Source organism: Grampus griseus, assembly GCF_964374135.1.
Source record: "Grampus griseus genome assembly, chromosome: 3".
Taxonomy (NCBI): Eukaryota; Metazoa; Chordata; class Mammalia; order Artiodactyla; family Delphinidae; genus Grampus; species Grampus griseus.
This window is the reverse complement of record NC_139019.1, coordinates 90,188,162-90,209,139: the sequence shown is the minus strand read 5'-3', so window position 1 is coordinate 90,209,139 and position 20,978 is coordinate 90,188,162.

Genomic DNA, 20,978 nt, shown 5'->3' with positions numbered 1-20,978 from the left:
CCTCGTGTCAGCATTATGGTGAGTTGTATAATTATTGCATTATATATTACAATGTAATAATAGAAATAAAGTGCACAATAAATGTAATGCGCTTGAATCGTCCTGAAACCATCCCCTCCCCCAATCTGTGCAAAAATTGTTGTTCCACGAAACCAGTCCCTGGTGCCAAAATAGTTGGGGACCGCTGTTCTACGGTGTTACCGAGCTGCCTCCCTTCCTTTGTTTCTTCCTTTAAAACTGCGTCTATGGCGGTTTTTGTTGATATAGGGCAGACAGTGTTCCCCTCCCTCCTCAGACATCCTGGAAGATGTCTCTTTGCCTGTTAAACACTGCTAAACACTTGTGCCTGGGGACCCCAATTTCCTTATCTATTACTATGTGGCCTCTTAGATCACTTCAATCATATCACTTTTCTGCTCAAAAACTCTTGGTAAACCCCGGTTGCCTTGACATTTACAATCATCCTTCCCCACCTGGCTCCAAGCTGTCTTTCCAGCCTTGTCCCCTTTATTCTCCTAGGCTTCTGCCAAATAGCAGCTGAAGGTAATATGCTCTAAAGGTGTCCTTAGCTTTCTTCTTCCCAGCCTCACATCCTCAGGTGTAGGCATTCTCCTGTTATTCAATGCTCATTTCACTGGACATCTCCTCCAAAATTGGTCTCTTACCTGGATGTGACCTCACTTTCCTTTAAGCCATATTTATTTTGGGCTTCCCTCTTACGACCTCCATTTATTATATAATATATCAATAATGTTTTTCAACCTTATGTTTTTACTGGACTGTGCATTCCTTAGAAACAGGGAATGGTTTATAATAATTGATTTGTTCCGTATCAATTTAATTTTTTCCAAAAACATTTGAAGTGGCTTGCTGTAAATGCATTGGTACTAGAAGGTAAAAAAACAGTCAGGATAAGACAGAGGAAAGGTACCAAGACATAAGGAAGGTGAGGGAAGGCCATAGAAGAATATTATTAAGAAATGAAGAATTAAGACAAGTTCAAAAGTGAATTCTGATCTTCCAAACAACCATTGCAAAGGAGAGAATATGATGGACTCTACAAGTTCATTAGGGGAAGCCACTTTTTCTTATGCCTATTATCATCATAGTTAGCACTGTAAGGCTCAGCTTATGTGCTATATAATATATACTCAAATTCTCAATAAGTTGAAGTATATATTAATCTTCTTTTAAGATCATTGTCAGGAAGCAAATCATTTCCTCTTGAAAGAAGCTCTCTATAAAGATTTCTCTTTATAACTTTTTGCTACTGTACTCCTAGAATCCACTTAGGCCTTGCCTGGGACAACCATTCAGGTAAGGGCATCTCTGAAAATTCCTAGTGGGCTGAAGAGCGTTTTCTCTCTTTCTATTTGGTCAAGTGCTAAAGATGTGAACAGTAGCTTCATGTATAGTTTGGGAAATCCTAGGTTAGGTCAAGAAGGGTATCTTCCATGTGGTAGGAAAGTGATATGATTTGTAGCACTCTGTGATTACTCGGAGAACTAAGGTAATACTCTCACCCATGAGATGGGCCAGAAAATGACCCAGAACCCAGCTCTCTTTTCTCCTACCCTCACTAAAAAGGTGTCATTTATTTATTTCCTTAATTTTTTATTTCTTATTTTATTAATAGTTCCCTTTCTTTTTCATTCCCTTATTTTTTCCCTCCCATCTTTTAAATTTACTTCTTTCCTCCTCTTCTTTTAACTATCCAGAGTATTTAAAGTAGCTAGTCCTCATGGGAAATTCAGTTGGTGTTTGAAGTAGATCCAAGTTGTTAGGAAAAAAGCATACTATTTTTTTTTTAACTTATTAAATCATAGTGTCATTGGACTTTAAAAAATGGAAGCGTTATCAGATAGGTTATTGATGAAATGGGAGAGATCTCCCTCTATGGATAAGAAAAGTGGATAACACCAAACTTGGTAATATTTTAAGATGTGTGACAATGGACTTTCCCCAGCAGATGGGTATTCTTTTGGGCCTGGAAGTAAAGTGAATTACTCTAGATTCTCCAGGATGCTGGTCATATAATTACTCCTCCTCTTGGTTTTCATATACTCATGCAGAAAGGAAGGGCCACACTTTGCAGTGGTGAACATTCTTTCTTTCTTGATACTCTACCTTCATTGTTCATCAGCATAGTATAGTATTTATGTAATGTGCAGTATGTAATGTCAATGTATGATTTGTGATAACTGCAGCATATATCCATTTTGTCCATTAATTTTGTGTTATATACTTGTACTCAAGCAGCCTTGCTGTCGGTCTGAATCATTGACTGGTATCAACAAACTCCATACTTCCTCTAAGATCCTTTGGGGATATTTGTAGACCAGAAAGTGACGTGAGGGAGTTTCCTGTGACAAATGCAAAAAACATCCCTTTTTTCTTGTTTTATTCTCAGGCTGGTTATACCTGCATAATCAGCCTATGGCCGAGAAATATTGCCAGATATTTTTATATTAGGGAGTGAAGAAGTCTAAATACATGCATAAAAACCTAGTGCTTGTGCTCATTCCTCTGGAGAGAAACAGTGTAAACCTCATCCAATTGGAGTTAAAAGATCTTGCTTACTTTACTGTTTTCTACGCTCTAATAGGAAATGAACAAGGAGAGGATTATTCAAGAAGGTAGAAGTTGAGCTTTCTTAGAATGCTTCAAAAATGCTGTCGAAGAGGTCAGAGCTGAAGGATAGTTCCAGTGCTGGATACCTTTGCAAGGATATTTACTAGGCTGGATATTTTCTCTTTTCCCCTCCAGATATATTCTTCACCCTTCCCTATCCTGCTTTGTGCATCAGGGAAGCTGACCCATAGGACTGTATCAACAGGCTCCTTTGACTTCTGGCTGGGTTCAGACAATGGGAGATATTGACAAGAGATCAGAGGGTAGGAGGACAGTGAAGGTGGGATTTTAATTCACTCACTTTATCCCTGTTAGCTCCTCATAGATGGGATGCTTTTCTCTCCTCAGGGCCTCAGATTGTGTTGATTGACTTTTTCATCTTTCTACCTTTCAGGTTCTGGTAACCATGCCCTTCCTCTCTCTGTCTCTTTAGATCTAGGGGTGATAATAGCTCTTATTCTTGTTAGCCTGGAGGTACTGCTCTACTTGAAATGTTATGATTTGGCTGGGCTAGGCCCAGTTTATACCCATTGTCTTGGCATAATTAATTAATAAATCTTCCTCATACCCTCAAAAGTAGCACAATTTAAACGATAAATTATATGATTATCAATTTCCCTATAGTTCCTTTGTTAAACTCTCCTACAATTGCCCAGTTTAAATGTGCCATTTGTTTCCTGTGGGCCCCCTGATGGAAACAGTTACCTACAGTCATCACCAGTAGATCACCTGAAGCCATCATCTAACATTCCTTTCCTCACCTTTTGTGTCTACCTTGTGGCATCATACTAGTTTTACAACTTTTGCCCAGGAAATCATGGCTCTTGATACGTAATTAACTTTTTTTCTAAAATTTAGACTTTTTCCTGCTCTTAACTGTGAAAGATGAGTTATAAGAAATTCTGCAATTTTCTTTTTTTTTTTCAAATGACATGTCTTTATAGTAATATCACCAGCCAGGATTTGTAAGAAAGCTACCCATCTACTGATTCTATTGTGTAATTTGCTTTTTAGTTGAGCCTTTACTGTTTATGTATAAAAGGGTTTTAAGAAAAGTGACCGTTATGTGAGTCAAGTGGTATGTGAGTCAGTAGCCATTAGCTTATTTCTTATCTGGTATGTTGGAGGCCGTCCAAAGATCTCCCCTATAGTAAATCCCACTACGCCCAGTAATGATATCTGGGTTAAGCAATCACCCTAAATATTTTCTCTCTTAAACATAATAAACTCCTAACAACTAGTTTATGATTGTGCCTCATTAAGGCCTACTTTCTTTCCATAGAGCCAGTCAGGGTTTCTGAGAAGGGGCCGCCCAAGAATTCTAGAATTCCAGACTCGTGGTGAGGGTGGAGGAAGGAAAACAAAGAAAAGGAGAAGGAGACTGGAAAGTTGAGGGTGATAAATGGACAGCAAATAAATATGGAGTCTAAGAATTTGACCTGGGGCCTGTCCTCAGGTGGGGTTATCACCTAGAAAAAATGCTGGCGGTTTACAGCAGGTGGTCAGCAAACTACAGCCTGTAGGCTGAATCCTATCCACCTGCTTATTTTCGCAAAGAGTTTATTGGGGCACAGCAACACCCATTTGTTTACAGCATTGTCTCTGCCTGCTTCTGCTCTGCAAAGACAGAGTTAAATAGTTGAGACAGAAACCATCTGGCCTGCAAAGCTTCATATTTGGTATTTGGCCTTTTACAGAAGTTTGAAGACTTCTGGTTTAGAGAATTATTCCACTTAGCCTTTTAATAGGTTTGGTTGTTCACTTTCTATGGTGTTTACCATCCTTTTATCAAAAAGAAGATCATCAACAGTGTGTGAGGATCCTGTGGCCCCAAACCAGTAATTTCTCCATGACTTATAGTCTTTTAATCAAGGGAATTTTCCCCCTTTTGTTCTGACTTCTTACCCTTGTTCCTCAAAATTTGTACTGTGAACTTTTAATTCACAATAAGTACCTAGGAATATTGATTATACTCCCAAGTTCCTAAGTCCTTTCTCATGTACTTCTAACAGTTTTAAAAGTTCCAATCTCTTTTAGAAAACAGTTGTTCCAAAAATGCATTCGAAAGCAAGAGATGGAGTCTATAAACAAGATATACAATGAGTACTTCATTCTTTGTTCTTTTACAAAACCAGGAAAGAACCTGGATAACTCCATATCTCAGAGAATACAGACTACTCTCACCTGTTTGAAAGAAGAGATTTATAGAATTGTATTGTGATTGTTATTCCTATTAGAAGAATGTGCCAGTGTACAACTTCATTGTAATTGAATTCAACGAAGAATACTTGCGTTTCCTCGAAACCCCCAAACTTTCCTGATACTGAATTATTTTCCATTTATACTCATATTTTTATAAAGTGAGTCAGAGTTTTTTTTTTTATTGGTGACTTTTCTTCAAGAGATTTCTTCTAGAGGACAGTAGTTTTTGAATAATGTTGATAATTTCAGACCTATGCATTTGAATTCATAGTATCATGCTTATATCTGCATTCAACTTAGGGCCTAGCACATTGACTCATTATATCTTCATGTAACTCAATTCTATTTAATATTTATTAAGCAACTACTAGTTGCACTGAAGTAAATCCAAAGATTCAGATAATGCCCTATGGTATTTTGTTTTATAAACAAATGATTTTATTTATTTATTTTTGTTTGTTTTAAAATTTTATTTATTTATTTTTGGCTGCATTGGGTCTTTGTTCCTGCGTGGGGGCTTTCTCTACTTGTGGCGAGTGGGGGCTAATGTTCGTTGCAGTGTGTGGGCTTCTCATTGCGGTGGCTTCTCTTGCTGCGGAGCACAGGCTCTAGGTGTGCAGGCTTCAGTAGTTGTAGCATGTGGGCTCAGTAGTTGTGGCTTGTGGGCTCTAGAGCGCAGCCTCCGTAGTTGTGGCACACAGGCTTAGCTGCTCCGTGGCATGTGGGATCTTCCCGGACCAGGGATTGAACCCATGTCCCCTGCATTGGCAGGGGGATTCTTAACCACTGTGCCACCAGGGAAGTCCCTAAATAAATGATTTTTTAAAGAAACATGAGATATAATAATTAAAACAATATAGTGGGTCAGTGAATAGTCACTTAGTTCAAGAATCAGGAGATGAGGGCATATGATCCTTACTTTGACTCAGGGCAATTTGCTTACACATTCTCTTTTCTCTTTATGCCTCACTGGGATGATTTAAAGAAGAGTTAATATACACAAAAGCCCTTGAATATTTGGGGAGAGGCCCAGTTGTGCATTTTATGAGTTAAAGTGCAAAAACAATGAGCACACAAGTCTCTTCTTCAGATAGATTGCACACCATTAGGTGTCTCAGTGGGTGTGTGCAGCCTCACCTGCACCTGAGAAACAGGGATCCTGAGCACTTATATAATGAGCAGTCATGGCCATTTATCTATTTTGGCAAAGGGTTTGGAGTGACAATCTTCATGAGTCATTATTTTTCAATTGCAGAGTGAGGCTAAGTATCTGTTTTCCTCTGCTTAGGCTTCAATAACAGAATAGCATAAACTGGGTGGCTTAAACAAGAGACACTTATTTCTCACAGTTCTGAAGGCTGGGGAGTTCATGATCAAGGTGCTGGCAGATTGGTTTCTGGTAAGAGCTCTCTTCCTGGCTTGCAGACATCTGCATCCTCATATGGCAAAGAGAGAGAGAGAGAGATCATCTCTCCAGTGTCTCTTCTTATAAGAACACTAATTCCATTATGAGGGATCCACACATATGACCTAATTACCTGCCAAAGGCCCCATCTCCAAAGACCATCACATTGGGGATTAGGGCTTCAACATCTGAATTTTTTTGTCTGGGGTTGGGGGTAGGGGACACAAACATTCAGTCTATAACATGCATATCTATCTGACAAGTTGTAGAAAACAAGCATTCCTTAGTTGGAAACTAGGGTCTAGATCCTCGAGGCCAGGAACTTCTACTTCTTTTCAGTCTCCATGGTAGATAAAAAATACACATTTATTGATGACTGATTAAAAAAAAGTACTAGATGAAATCATTAAACATAATACTCAAATCATCTTTATGTTCTGTATTTTAGGAAATGGGAACTATTTTAAAGATACAGAAATTGTAGAGAATAACAAAACATCCATATCCCTGCTAATCAACTCTAAGTTTTAACATTTTGCCATATTTGCTTCAGATTTTTTAAAAAAGAAATACAACATTACAGATGCAATGCACTATGGATTAGCTAATCATATTATATCAATGTTAAATTTTCTCATTTTGATAATTATACCATCGTTATTATTTAAGGGTAAAGGAGCGTTATGTGTGCAACCTACTCTCAAATAATTCAGAAAAAAGTGTGTGTGTGTGTGTGTGTGTGTGTGTGTGTGTGTATGTGTGTGTAGGGAAAGAGAGAAAAAAGAATAAGAGAATAAGAGAGGATAGAGATGAAAAAATAGATAAAGTGAGGTAAAGGATATATGAGAGTTCTTTGTTCTAGTCTTGTACTGTTGCCTAAATTTCAAATTATATCAAAATGAAAACCTGCCAAATAATCACAGATAAATTTGAAGCCTCTGTGTGTCATTCCATAATTCCTATAATTACTATTCCTTTCCCAAAGTAATTATTACTATGAATTTGGCGTTTATCATTCCCATGCATAGTTTTGTAATTTTTTAAACAAATATATATGTTCGAAAACAATTTAGTTTCTAAAAACTTTATATGAATACTATTCTTTTTATATTCTTCTAGAGATATTATATACATATGTATATATGTACATATGTTTATGCATAGCACCAAAATGTTATATGTATCTGTTTATTTCTATTTTCACAGAAATGGTAACAGTGTAATACACTATTATGAGCCCTCTTTTCTTCAAATAATAATATGCTTTAGACACTGTTTCCAGTTATTTCATAAAGAATTTTTGTTGTTTCACAGTACTCCATTTGTATGAAAACATCAAAATTTATTTAAAGTTTCCTGTTTTTATGAAATTATTTCCAATCTGCTATATGAAATAATGCTTCAGTGAATAACTTTGTGCATTCATCAGTTAGCACATTTTGCCCATGTGTGAATTATCTGTAAGATAAATTCCTACAAGTAAAGTTGCTGTCAAAAGGTATATTCATTTGTAATTTGGGTAGATATTATCTATCTATCTACATCATCCATTATCTATCTACAGAGTTACCAATAATATAGTCTCACATCAGTAACATATGAGAACATGGGTTCCCTGTCAACATAGGGTGTTAAGAAAATTACTTATTTTGCCAAGTTGATGGGTGAAAAATTATTTTTCCTTGTGGTTGCTTTAAAGTTTATTGTAAAAATCTCTAGTTTATGTAGTTTAAGGGTCATTTAAATTTCATTTTTTATGTGAGCTCTGTGCTTAAATGCTTTGTTTGATTTTCTAAATTGTTGTTGGTAATTTTCTTATTAATTTGAGAGAGAGCTTTATAAATTAAGGGAAATTATCCCTTTGTCATGTAAATAGAAAATATTATCTTTAGGTTTGTGATTTGTCTTTGACTCTGCCTATAGTGGTTTCTGCTGTGCAGGTTTATTTTTTAAAATCTAATTGAATTAATCAGTATTTTTTCTCGTGTCTTCTTTTGTGTCATAGCTAGAAAGCCCTTACCCATTCTGGATTGAAAACAAGGAAACAATTTTTGTTCATACTAGTACTATCCTGGTTTCAATTTTTACATTTAAATCATTGATCTCTCTGGAATTTACTCTGGGTTAGGTGTAAGACGGGTATCTACTTTTTTTTCTTAAACAGATGGTTATCTGAATATTAACTTTTGAATAATTCATTTTCTTCCATTGATTATAAAAGATACCTTGTCATATACCTAGATGCATATGTGCCAATATAAAACCATAGTTTTATATTATTACAGTTTTATATTAAAAGTTACTCCTGATAATGTTTTTTGCTCTGAAATCTACTTTGTCTAATATTAATAGAGTCATCCCAGCTTTTGATTAATGAAAGCATGGTATATCTTTATCCACATTTTTATTTTTAACCTATTTACATCTTACCTTTAAAGTTGGTTTCTTGTAGCTCTTGTTCTTTTTATATAATCTGACAATCACTTGCCTTTTAATCTGAATACCTATTGGTAGATGCAAATTATTACATTCAGAATGGATAAATGACAAGGTCCTACAGTATAGCACAGGAAATTATCAATATATCCAATCTCCTGGGATAAACCATAATGGAAAAGAAAATTTAAAAAGGAATGTATATATGGGTAAAACTGAGTCACTTTGCTGTACAGCAGAGATTGGCACAGCATTGTAAATCAACTATATTTCGATAAAAAAACTTCACAAAAAAAGAAATAAAAGGCATCCAAATTAGAAAGGAAGAAGTAAAATTGTCTCTATTTGCAGATGACATGATATTATATATAGAAAACAGTAAAGACTCCCCCAAAAAACCGTTAGAATAAATAAATTCAGTAAAGTTGCAAGATACAAAATTGATATATGAAAATCAGTCGCACTTCTATGCATTAACAGTGAACTATCAGAAAGAGAAATTAAGAAAACAATCCCATTTATAATAGCATCACAAAGAAAATCTTCAACACTGCTTCTAGGTTATTTGGTTATGATATGTGCCTTAATGTAGTTTTCATCATGGTTCTTGTGCTTGGGTTTTGTTGAACTTGAATCTGTGAGTTTGTAATTTTCATCAAATTTGGAAAATGGCCATTATTTCTTCAAATATTTTTGTTTATTCCTCCTTTTTTGGGAGCACCAATTACATATCTGTTGAGCCACTTGAAGTCGTCCTGAAGTTCAATGATTTCTTATGCATTTTTTAAAACATTTACTATGTGTTTCATTTTGGATTGTTTCTATTGGCATATCGTCAAGTTAATCTTTTTTTTCTCCTGCCAAGTCTAATGTGCTGTTAATGCCATTAAATGTATTTTTAATTTTAGCTGTTGCATATTTTTTGTTTCTAGAAATTCGATTTGGAATTGTTTTTATATCCTATGCTTCTATTTAGCAAACTCAAATTTTCTCTATCTTATTAAACATATTGAATATAGTTCTATTAACTAATGTCCTTTCTAATAATTCCATTATCTCTGTTATTTCTGGATCTGTTTCTATTGATTGATTTTTTTTCCTACTCATTACTGGTGGCATTTTCTTCTTTCTTGTACTCCTAGTAATTTTGATTGGATCAGTGATATTGTGGATTTTACCTTGTTAAAAGTTGGATTTTTATTTTTATTTATTTATTTATTTTTTACATCTTTGAGTATAATTGCTTTACAATGGTGTGTTAGTTTCTCCTTTATAACAAACTGAATCAGTTATACATAAACATATGTTCCCATATCTCTTCCCTCTTGCGTCTCCCTCCCACCCACCCTCCCTATCCCACCCCTCCAGGCAGTCACAAAGCACGGAGCTGATCTCCCTGTGCTATGCAGCTGCTTCCCACTAGCTATCTACCTTACGTTTGGTAGTGTATATATGTCCATGCCTCTCTCTTGCTTTGTCACAGCTTACCCATCCCCCTCCCCATATCCTCAAGTCCATTCTCTAGTAGGTCTGTGTCTTTATTTCTGTCTTACCCCTAGGTTCTTCATGACATTTTTTTCCCTTAAATTCCATATATATGTGTTAGCATACAGTATTTGTCTTTCTCTTTCTGACTTACTTCACTCTGTATGACAGACTCTAGGTCTATCCACCTCAGTACAAATAGCTCAATGTCATTTCTTTTTATGGCTGAGTAATATTCCATTGTATATATGTGCCACATCTTCTTTATCCATTCATCCGATGATGGACACTTAGGTTGTTTCCATCTCCGGGCTATTGTAAATAGAGCTGCAATGAACATTTTGGTACATGACTCTTTTTGAATTATGGTTTTCTCAGGGTATATGAGCAGTAGTGGAATTGCTGGGTCATATGGTAGTTTTATTTGTAGTTTTTTAAGGAACCTCCATACTGTTCTCCACAGTGGCCGTATCAATTTACATTCCCACTAACAGTGCAAGAGAGTTCCCTTTTCTCCACACCCTCTCCAGCATTTATTGCTTCTAGATTTTTTGATGATGGCCATTCTGACTGGTGTGAGATGATATCTCGTTGTAGTTTTGACTTGCATTTCTCTAATGATTAATGATGTTGAGCATTCTTTCATGTGTTTGTTGGGGGTCTGCATATCTTCTTTGGAGAAATGTCTATTTAGGTCTTTTGCCCATTTTTGGATTGGGTTGTTTGTTTTCTTTGTTATTGAGCTGCATGAGCTGCTTATAAGTTTGGAGATTAATCCTTTGTCAGTTGCTTCATTTGCAAATATTTTCTCCCATCCTGAGGGTTGTCTTTTGGTCTTATTTATGGTTTCCATTGTTATGCAAAAGCTTTGAAGTTTCATTAGGTCCCATTTGTTTATTTTTGTTTTTATTTCCATTTCTCTAGGAGGTGAGTCAAAAAGGATCTTGCTGTTATTTATGCCATAGAGTGTTCTGCCTATGTTTTCCTCTAGGAGTTTGATAGTTTCTGGCCTTACATTTAGGTCTTTAATCCATTTGGAGTTTATTTTTGTGTATGGTGTTAGGGAGTGATCTAATCTCATACTTTTACATGTACCTGTCCAGTTTTCCCAGCACCACTTATTGAAGAGGCTGTCCTTTCTCCACTGTACATTCCTGCCTCCTTTATCAAAGATAAGGTGGCCATATGTGCGTGGGTTTATCTCTGGGCTTTCTATCCTGTTCCATTAATCTATCTTTCTGTTTTTGTGCCAGTACCATACTGTCTTGATTACTGTAGCTTTGTGGTATAGTCTGAAGTCAGTGATCCTGATTCCTCCAGCTCCGTTTTTCTCAAGTTTGCTTTGGCTATTCGGGGTCTTTTGTGTTTCCATACAAATTGTGAAATGTTTTGTTCTAGTTCTGTGAAAAATGCCAGTGGTAGTTTGATAGGGATTGCATTGAATCTGTAGATTGCTTTGGGTAGTAGAGTCATTATCACAATGTTGATTCTTCCAATCCAAGAACATGGTATATCTCTCCATCTATTTGTATCATCTTTAATCTCTTTCATCAGTGTCTTATAATTTTCTGCATACAGGTCTTTTGTCTCCTTAGGTAGGTTTATTCCTACATATTTTATTCTTTTTGTTGCAATGGTACATGGGAGTGTTTTCTGGATTTCACTTTCAGATTTTTCATCATTAGTGTATAGGAATGCCAGAGATTTCTGTGCATTAATTTTGTATCCTGCTACTTTACCAAATTCATTGATTAGCTCTAGTATTTTTCTGGTAGCATCTTTAGCATTCTCTATCTATAGTATCATGTCATCTGCAAACAGTGACAGCTTTATTTCTTCTTTTCTGATTTGGATTCCTTTTATTTCCTTTTCTTCTCTGATTGCTGTGGCTAAAACTTCCAAAACTATGTTGAATAAGAGTGGTGAGAGTGGGCAACCTTGTCTTGTTCCTGATCTTAGTGGAAATGCTTTCAGTTTTTCACCATTGAGGGTGATGTTGGCTGTGGATTTGTCATATATGGCCTTTATTATGTTGAGGTAAGTTCCCTCTATGCCTACTTTCTGCAGGGTTTTTATCATAAATGGGTGTTGAATTTTATCAAAAGCTTTCTTTGCATCTACTGAGATTATATATGGTTTTTCTCCTTCATTTTTTTAATATGGTGTATCACGTTGATTGATTTGCGTATATTGAAGAATCCTTGCATTCCTGGAATAAATCCCACTTGATCATGGTGTATGATCCGTTTAATGTGCTGTTGGATTCTGTTTGCTAGTATTTTGTTGAGGATTTTTGCATATGTTCATCAGTGATATTGGCCTGTAGTTTTCTTTCTTTGTGACATCCTTGTCTGGTTGTGGTATCAGGGTGATGGTGGCCTCATAGAATGAGTTTGGGAGTGTTCCTCCCTCTGCTATATTTTGGAAGAGTTTGAGAACAATAGGTGTTAGCTCATCGCTAAATGTTTGATTGAATTCACCTGTGAAGCCATCTGGTCCTGGGCTTTTGTTTGTTGGAAGATTTTTAATCCCAGTCTCAATTTCAGTGCTTGTGATTGGTCTGTTCATATTTTCTATTTCTTCCTGATTCAGTCTTGGCAGGTTGTGCATTTCTAAGCATTTGTCCATTTCTTCCAGGTTGTCCATTTTATTGGCATAGTGTTGCTTGTAGTAATCTCTCATGATCTTTTGTATTTCTGCAGTGTCAGTTGTTACTTCTCCTTTTTCATTTCTAATTCTATTGATCTGAGTCTTCTCCCTTTTTTCTTGATGAGTCTGGCTAATGGTTTATCAATTTTGTTTATCTTCTCAAAGAACCAGCTTTTAGTTTTATTGATCTTTGCTATCATTTCCTTCATTTGTTTTTCATTTATTTCTGATCTGATTTTTATGATTTCTTTCCTTCTGCTAACTTTGGGAATTTTTTGTTCTTCTTTCTCTAATTGCTTTAGGTGCAAGGTTAGGTTGTTTATTCGAGATGTTTCCTGTTTCTTAAGGTAGGATTGTATTGCTATAAACTTCCCTGTTAGAACTGCTTTTGCTGCATCCCATAGGTTTTGGGTCGTCATGTCTCCATTGTCATTTGTTTCTAGGTATTTTTTAATTTCCTCTTTGATTTCTTCAGTGATCACTTCGTTATTAAGTAGTGTATTGTTTAGCCTCCATGTGTTTGTATTTTTTACAGATCTTTTCCTGTAATTGCTATCTAGTCTCATAGCGTGGTAGTTGGAAAAGATACTTGATACAATTTTAATTTTCTTAAATTTACCAGGGCTTGATTTGTGACCCAAGATATGACCTATCCTGGAGAATGTTCCATGAGCACTTGAGAAAAATGTGTATTCTGTTGTTTTTGGATGGAATGTCCTATAAATATCCAGTAAGTTCATCTTGTTTAATGTATCATTTAAAGCTTGTGTTTCCTTATTTATTTTCATTTTGGATGATCTGTCCATTGGTGAAAGTGGGGTGTTAAAGTCCCCTACTATGAATGTGTTACTGTCAATTTCCCCTTTCATAGCTGTTAGTATTTGCCTTCTGTATTGAGGTGCTCCTTTGTTGGGTACATAAATATTTAAAATTGTTATATCTTCTTCTTGGATCAATCCCTTGGTCATTATGTAGTGTCCTTCTTTGCCTCTTCTAATAGTCTTTATTTTAAAGTCTATTTTTTCTGATATGATAATTGCTACTCCAGCTTTCTTTTGGTTTCCATTTGCATGAAATATGTTTTTTCCATCCCCTTACTTTCAATCTGTATGTGTCTCTAGGTCTGAAGTGGGTCTCTTGTAGACAACAAATATACGGGTCTTGTTTTTGTATCCATTCAGCCAATCTGTGTCTTTTGGTGGGAGCATTTAATCCATTTACATTTAAGGTAATTATCGATATGTATGTTCCTATTCCTATTTTCTTAATTGTTTTGGGTTTGTTATTGTAGGTCTTTTCCTTCTCTTGTGTTTCTTGCCTAGAGAAGTTCCTTTAGCAGTTGTTGTAAAGCTGGTTTGGTGGTGCTGAACTCTCTCAGCTTTTGCTTGTCTGTAAAAGTTTTAATTTCTCCATCAAATCTGAATGAGATCCTTGCTGGGTAGAGTAATCTTGGTTGCAGGTTTTTCTCCTTCATCACTTTAAATATGTCCTGCCACTCCCTTCTGGCTTGCAGAGTTTCTGCTGAAAGATCAGCTGTTAACCTTATGAGGATTCCCTTGTGTGTTATTTGTTGTTTTTCCTTTGCTGTTTTTAATATGTTTTCTTTGTATTTAGTTTTTGACAGTTTGATTAATATGTGTCTTGGCATATTTCTCCTTGGATTTATCCTATATGGGACTCTCTGTGCTTCCTGGACTTGATTAACTATTTCCTTTCCCATATTAGGAAAGTTTTCAACTATAATCTCTTCAAATATTTTCTCAGTCCCTTTCTTTTTCTCTTCTTCTTCTGGAACCCCTATAATTCGAATGTTGGTGCCTTTAATGTTGTCCCCAGAGGTCTCTGAGACTGTCCTCAGTTCTTTTCATTCCTTTTTCTTTATTCTGCTCTGCAGTAGTTATTTCCATTATTTTATCTTCCAGGTCCCTTATCCGTTCTTCTGTGTCAGTTATTCTGCTATTGATCCCATCTAGAGTACTTTTAATTTCATTTATTGTGTTGTTCATCATTGTTTGTTTCATCTTTAGTTCTTCTAGGTCCTTGTTAAGTGTTTCTTGCATTTTGTCTATTCTATTTCCAAGATTTTGGATCATCTTTACTATCATAATTCTGAATTCTTTTTCAGGTAGACTGCCTATTTCCTCTTCATTTGTTAGGTCTGGTGGGTTTTTATCTTGCTCCTTCATCTGCTGTGTGTTTTTCTGTCTTCTCATTTGCTTATCTTACTATGTTTGTGGTCTCCTTTTTGCAGGCGGCAGGTTCGTAGTTCCTGTTGTTTTTGGTGTCTGTCCCCAGTGGCTAAGGTTAGTTCAGTGGCTTGTGTAGGCTTCCTGGTCGAGGGGACTAGTGCCTGTGTTCTGGTGGATGAGGCTGGATCTTGTCTCTCTGGTGGGCAGGTCCACGTCTGGTGGTGTGTTTTGGGGTGTCTGTGGACTTATTATGAATTTAGGCAGCCTCTCTGCTAATGGGTGGTGTTGTGTTCCTGTCTTGCTAGTTGTTTGGCATAGGGTGTCCAGCACTGTAGCTTGCTGGTCATTGAGTGAAGCTGGGTGCTTGTGTTGAGATGGAGATCTCTGGGAGATTTTCGCCATTTGATATTATGTGGAGCTGAGAGGTCTCTTGTGGAGCAGTGTCCTGAAGTTGGCTCTCCCACCTCAGAGGCATAGCACTGACTCCTGGCTGCAGCACCAAGAGCCTTTCATCTACACGGCTCAGAATAAAAGGGAGAAAAAGTAGAAAGAAAGGAAGGAAGGAAGGAAGGAAGGAAGGAAGGAAGAAAGGAAGGAAGGAAGAAAGAAGGGAGAGAGGAAGGAAGGAAGGAAGGAAAAAAGAAAGAAGATAAAGTATAATAAAATAAACTAAGATAAAATATAATAAAGTTATTAAAATAAAAAATAATTATTAAGATAAAAAATTTAAAAAAAAACAAAAAACGGATGGATAAAACCCTAGGACCAATGGTGGAATCAAAGCTATACAGACAAAATCTCACACAGAAGCATACACATACACACTCACAAAAAGAGGAAAAGGGGAAAAAATCATAAATATTGCTCTCAAAGTCCACATCCTCAATTTGGGATGATTCATTGTCTATTCAGGTATTCCACAGATGCAGCGTACATCAAGTTGATTGTGGAGCTTTAATCCACTGCTTCTGAGGCTGCTGGGAGAGATTTCCCTTTCTCTTCTTTGTTCTCACAGCTCCCAGGGGCTCAGCTTTGGATTTGGCCCCGCCTGTGCGTGTAGGTCGCCGGAGGGCGTCTGTTCTTTGCTCAGACATGATGGGGTTAAAGGAGCCGCTGCTTCGGGGGCTCTGGCTCACTCAGGCCGGGGGGAGGGAGGGGCACGGAGTACGGGGCGACCCTGTGGCGGCAGAGGCCGGCGTGACGTTGCACCAGCGTGAGGCGCGCCGTGCGTGAGGCGCGCCGTGCGTTCTCCAGGGGGAGTCGTCCGTGGATCCCGGGAACCTGGCAGTGGCGGGCTGCACAGGCTTCCTGGAAGGGGGTGTGTGGATAGTGACCTGTGCTTGCACACAGTCTTCTTGGTGGTGGCAGCAGCAGCCTTAGTGTCTCATGCCCGTCTCTGGGGTCCGTGCTGTTAGCCACGGCTCGCGCCTGTCTCTGGAGCTCCTTTAAGCAGCGCTCTTTATCCCCTCTCCTCGCACACCAGGAAACAAAGAGGGAAGAAAAAGTCTCCTGCCTCTTCGGCAGGTCCAGACTTTTCCCCGGACTCCCTCCCGGCTAGCCAGCCATGGTGCACTAACCCGCTACAGGCTGTGTTCACACCGCCAACCCCACTCCTCTCCCGGCGCTCGGACAGAAGCCCCAGCCCCGCCCGCCCCAGCGGGTGAGCAGACAAACCTCTCGGGCTGGTGAGTGCCATTCGGCCCTGATCCTCTGTGCGGGAATCTCTCCGCTTTGCTCTCCGCATCCCTGTTGCTGTGCTCTCCGCCGCGGCTCCGAAGCTTCCCCCTCCGCCTCCCGCAGTCTCTGCCCGTCTAGAGGCTTCCTAGTGTGTGGAAACATTTCCTCCTTCACAGCTCCCTCCCACTGGTGCAGGTCCCGTCCCTATCCTTTTGTTTCTGTTTATTCTTTTTTCTTTTGCCCTACCCAGGTACGTGGGGGGGTTTCTTGCCTTTTGGGAGGTCGGAGGTCTTCTGCCAGCGTTCAGTAGGTGTTCTGTAGGAGTTGTTCCCCGTGTAGATGTATTTCTGGTGTATCTGTGGGGAGGAAGGTGATCTCCGCGTCTTACTCTTCCGCCATCTTCCCGGAAGTCTGGATTTTTAAAATTAATATTTTGTGCTGTGATCTGTGACATAGTTAATAGGAAAGCTTTATTCTTTTGAGCCCTGAATTTAAGCTTTGTTAAGCAGAATCAGAGCTGTCTAGGGCTAATTTTTCCCTGGGACAATGACTGCATCTTTCTGAGTGTTTGATGACCTATGAATTATGAGTTTTTTCATTTTGTTCACATATTATTCCTGGCCCTGTATGAACCCTAGGGATTATTCCCAATCCTCCTTTGGGTGATTCTTTTCCTGGCATCTGGTATTATCCTTCCATGCATTTGCCAATCAGTTCTCAGCTGAAGGCTCCAGAGGGTCCTACATAATGCCCTATAAAGAAAACATGTTCGGAGTTACACAACCTTGCATTCTAATTCCAGCTTTGCCAGTTGCTGCCTGTGTAATTTTGGTAAACTTACTTAAATGTTCTTTGCTCATGTTCTCATTTGTAAAATGGGAATAATAATAACTTTGTGCAAAGTGGGAATAATCACAGTAATAATGACTGTGCAGGATGGCTTAGAGAATAAGTGTTGCTTGGGTCTAGCACAGTTCCTGGCACATGGTAAGTTTTAAATGCCACTGTAAAAGTAAATGGAGGTAGTGAATAATGTTAATAGAATGTAGTTAAATAAAGTAAAGCACACTGTTCAAAACTTGGAAAAAAGATTTGTCAGAGATAGTCTGTATTTGATTATAACAGGATTATAGCTTTCCGATTCAGCTTCTTGTTAAAGATGTGCAAAAGAGATAAAAGTAAAAGAAAATCACTTTTTCACTTTGAAGATTCATTGAATCTTAGTGCAACTTCTCATTTTACCTTGAGTAAATGTAATTTTTTCTTTTGTATTTTTTATAACAAATTCAATATTTTATATGTATATATAGAAGATTAAATTATTTACTGTTGGCACAAGTTGCCAATGGCAGAACTAAAACTAGAATTCAGGTATTTTTCTGCATCTCCAGGAAGCCTTACTGGAGGAAGTAGTAATATTTTTTGTTTAAAGATATCTGAATAATTTTTTCTTAAATCATCCATCTTAATATTAATTTTCAAAAAGGATCAGCTTGGTTTTATGTTGCCTTGGTCATTGCAACTTTTCTTGGTTACCTTGCCATATTTGAAATCAGAAATTTGATCTTATTGCTGCTTTATTACCTTGGTCTATTTAATGAAACAGGAGGGAAGGGGCAGGGCACAACCTTTGAAAGAATGACATAGCCCGAGGACATGACATAAACTGATTAGAACCAGATGGGTCCAAGATGGCAAGCAGACTTCCACTAGACCTTGCGACTCAGTATACGCTCACTGTAACACATCAGCAAGTTAACTGACACACCCACAGGTGGCATGACAGTCCAAGGCCAACCGTAAGGATCAAAAAGTGGTCCGTGACCCAATTTCTGGAAATTCCCACCCCTTCCTGAAATAGCTGGAATACTCCTCCCACTCAATAGCCTATGAAATTACCCACCCCTATAAAAACTGACAATCCCATACCCTGGTGCCTTTCTCTTCTTCTGAGATGGCCCACACTCTGTCTGTGGAGCGTGTTTCTCTCTAAATAAATCCACTTCTTACCTATCACTTTGTCTCTCACTGAATTCTTTCTGGGATGAGACATCAAGAACCTGAGCTTCATTAAGTCCTAGAACCAGGTGTGTGATCTCAGTTGGAAGACTGTGGATTTTGGCCTTGTTTGAGTCCTGGCCATGTGGGTTCAAGTCCCAATCTGAGTTTTGCCTGGGTTCGAGTCCCAATCTGAGATGCATGGTTTCAATATTTGGAATCAGAAATTTGATCTTATTGATGCTTTATTATCTTGTTCTATCTGATTATAAAAGTTTCTTCTCTCAATTCAGTTTATTTTTCATTCCAACATTGACTGTTAAACCATTGTTGTTTGTTCTGTTCCCATGTTTCTGTTCTTTTCTTGCTTTGCTTTATTTCATTTCACTTCAGTTCAAATGTTGGCTGATGTTGTTTGTTTTCACTGCTTCAATGTTGTGTAGAGAATAGTAGGACAGCCTTGTGTTTGAAGAGGATCTGTTGGTTTGGTTGTCACTCTGGCTTTGGACTGCTCTAGTCCCTTTTTCCTCATGTGCCTTATCTCCCTCCATCTATGGTCACTTCATTACAGTCATCCTTTTCCTGTCTCTGCCTCCTCCCATAGGATTCCAATGGCCATCTGCTGCCAGAAAGCCAGTGGTGGGTGGAAAGGGAGTAGCGATGGCAAGTTGCTGTTAAAATTGACTATCTTTCCAAAATCTGCTTTTCCTTTCTTGAAATGTGCATTGTCTTCGTGCAATTTTTTTAACTTTAAGATTGACTTGGCCAACATTAGATTTGTATTTTACAAAATTCACATTGGGTTGAACCATTTTCCTTGGCCATTTGCTTTTTACTGTTTAAATTGCACATCTACTTTCTTCTGTTCTTTGATTTTGCTACCATTTCTCTTTTTGCTTTTGCTGCTTTCCTAGGCCAGCTTTTGCTCTGTGGTCCAGCTTGGTGCTAATCTTCATTTTATTTTCACTCCTATTTAATAGTATGGAATTGTACAGTATTATTAATGAATTATTAAGCTGGTGTCTATTGGAATGTTAGCAGCTATTCCATTTTATTCATTAGTGAACAGATTCTGGCTCAGATGCATTTGCTTCAAATCAATGATTTTTATTAAGTACCTTCTAAGTTTTTCATTTTACTGAGTACTACTAGTATTAAGGTATCTTTAAGAAGTTTGCAGTCTTTTAGAAGTGTGCACAGGACATCAATATATAATGAAGCACTGGAGATACTAGTATGAGTTAATATGATCGGGTACAGGGAAAAATAAAGAACAGTGTGGACTGGAATTATTCATGAAAAAACCACTTCTGATAGTGGTGGAATAGTAGGATTGGAGGAATTAGTTTTACTGGATGCAAGGTCCTTATAATGGAATCTGACATAAACTAGTTCACAAAAAACTTAGAAAATACTGATTTTAAAAGAAACTTATCTAATGGAAAAGAATATTTTAAAAAAGAATGTATATATGTGTAAAACTGAGTCACTTTGCTGTACAGCAGAGATTGACACAACATTGTAAATCAACTATACTTCAATAAAAAAAAATACTTATCTTTCAGATGATTTTTAAGTTCTCACTGTGATTCACTTAGGTATCATTTCATTAAGTCCTATTTGTGAATATAATGGAGACTTCCAGCTTTCCTCTAAAACTTGTTCTTCTCTTCTTGACGTTAACGAAATTGGGACTGGAAAGTGACTATCCAGCTAGAGGCTGCATTTCCTACCTCTCCTAGTAGCTGGGGATGTTATGCTCTGTTACATGAGAAGAAAATAAATTCTGTACTCTTTAAGTGACTGATCTCTGGTTCAGCATTTGGTCTACCCTAATTAACATAGTAGCATTCTACCAAAACAGAGTACAAGCATAGAATAAATCCTGTACCACGTAAGACTGCCATATATGTTGATATAATTTGGTAAGATGTATCCTGTTTGGAGAATTGTCAACTTCAACTTTAACTGTTTCTTTCAAGTCTCATGGTTACCATCTACAACTCAGTCAACTCAACATATCCAAGGAAGCCAATATAACTTTCCTCCTCAGCTTCAACTCTTGCTTCCTATCAATTTTGCTTTCTATTACTTTTCTCTGAGCCACATTACCCATCACAAAATATTTAAGAAGAGGTAATAGTTCTGACCAATATCTTAAACTGTGCTTGTACTGAATTACTGAGTCTGTCTCTTGTAATTTCAACATTGGCTCCAGTCCAGACTTTCTTTGGAGCAGTTGCAGACACCAATATATAAGTATGTTCTTTAAACTGCATCAGTCCTGAGGTCCTGGAGCCGTCCTA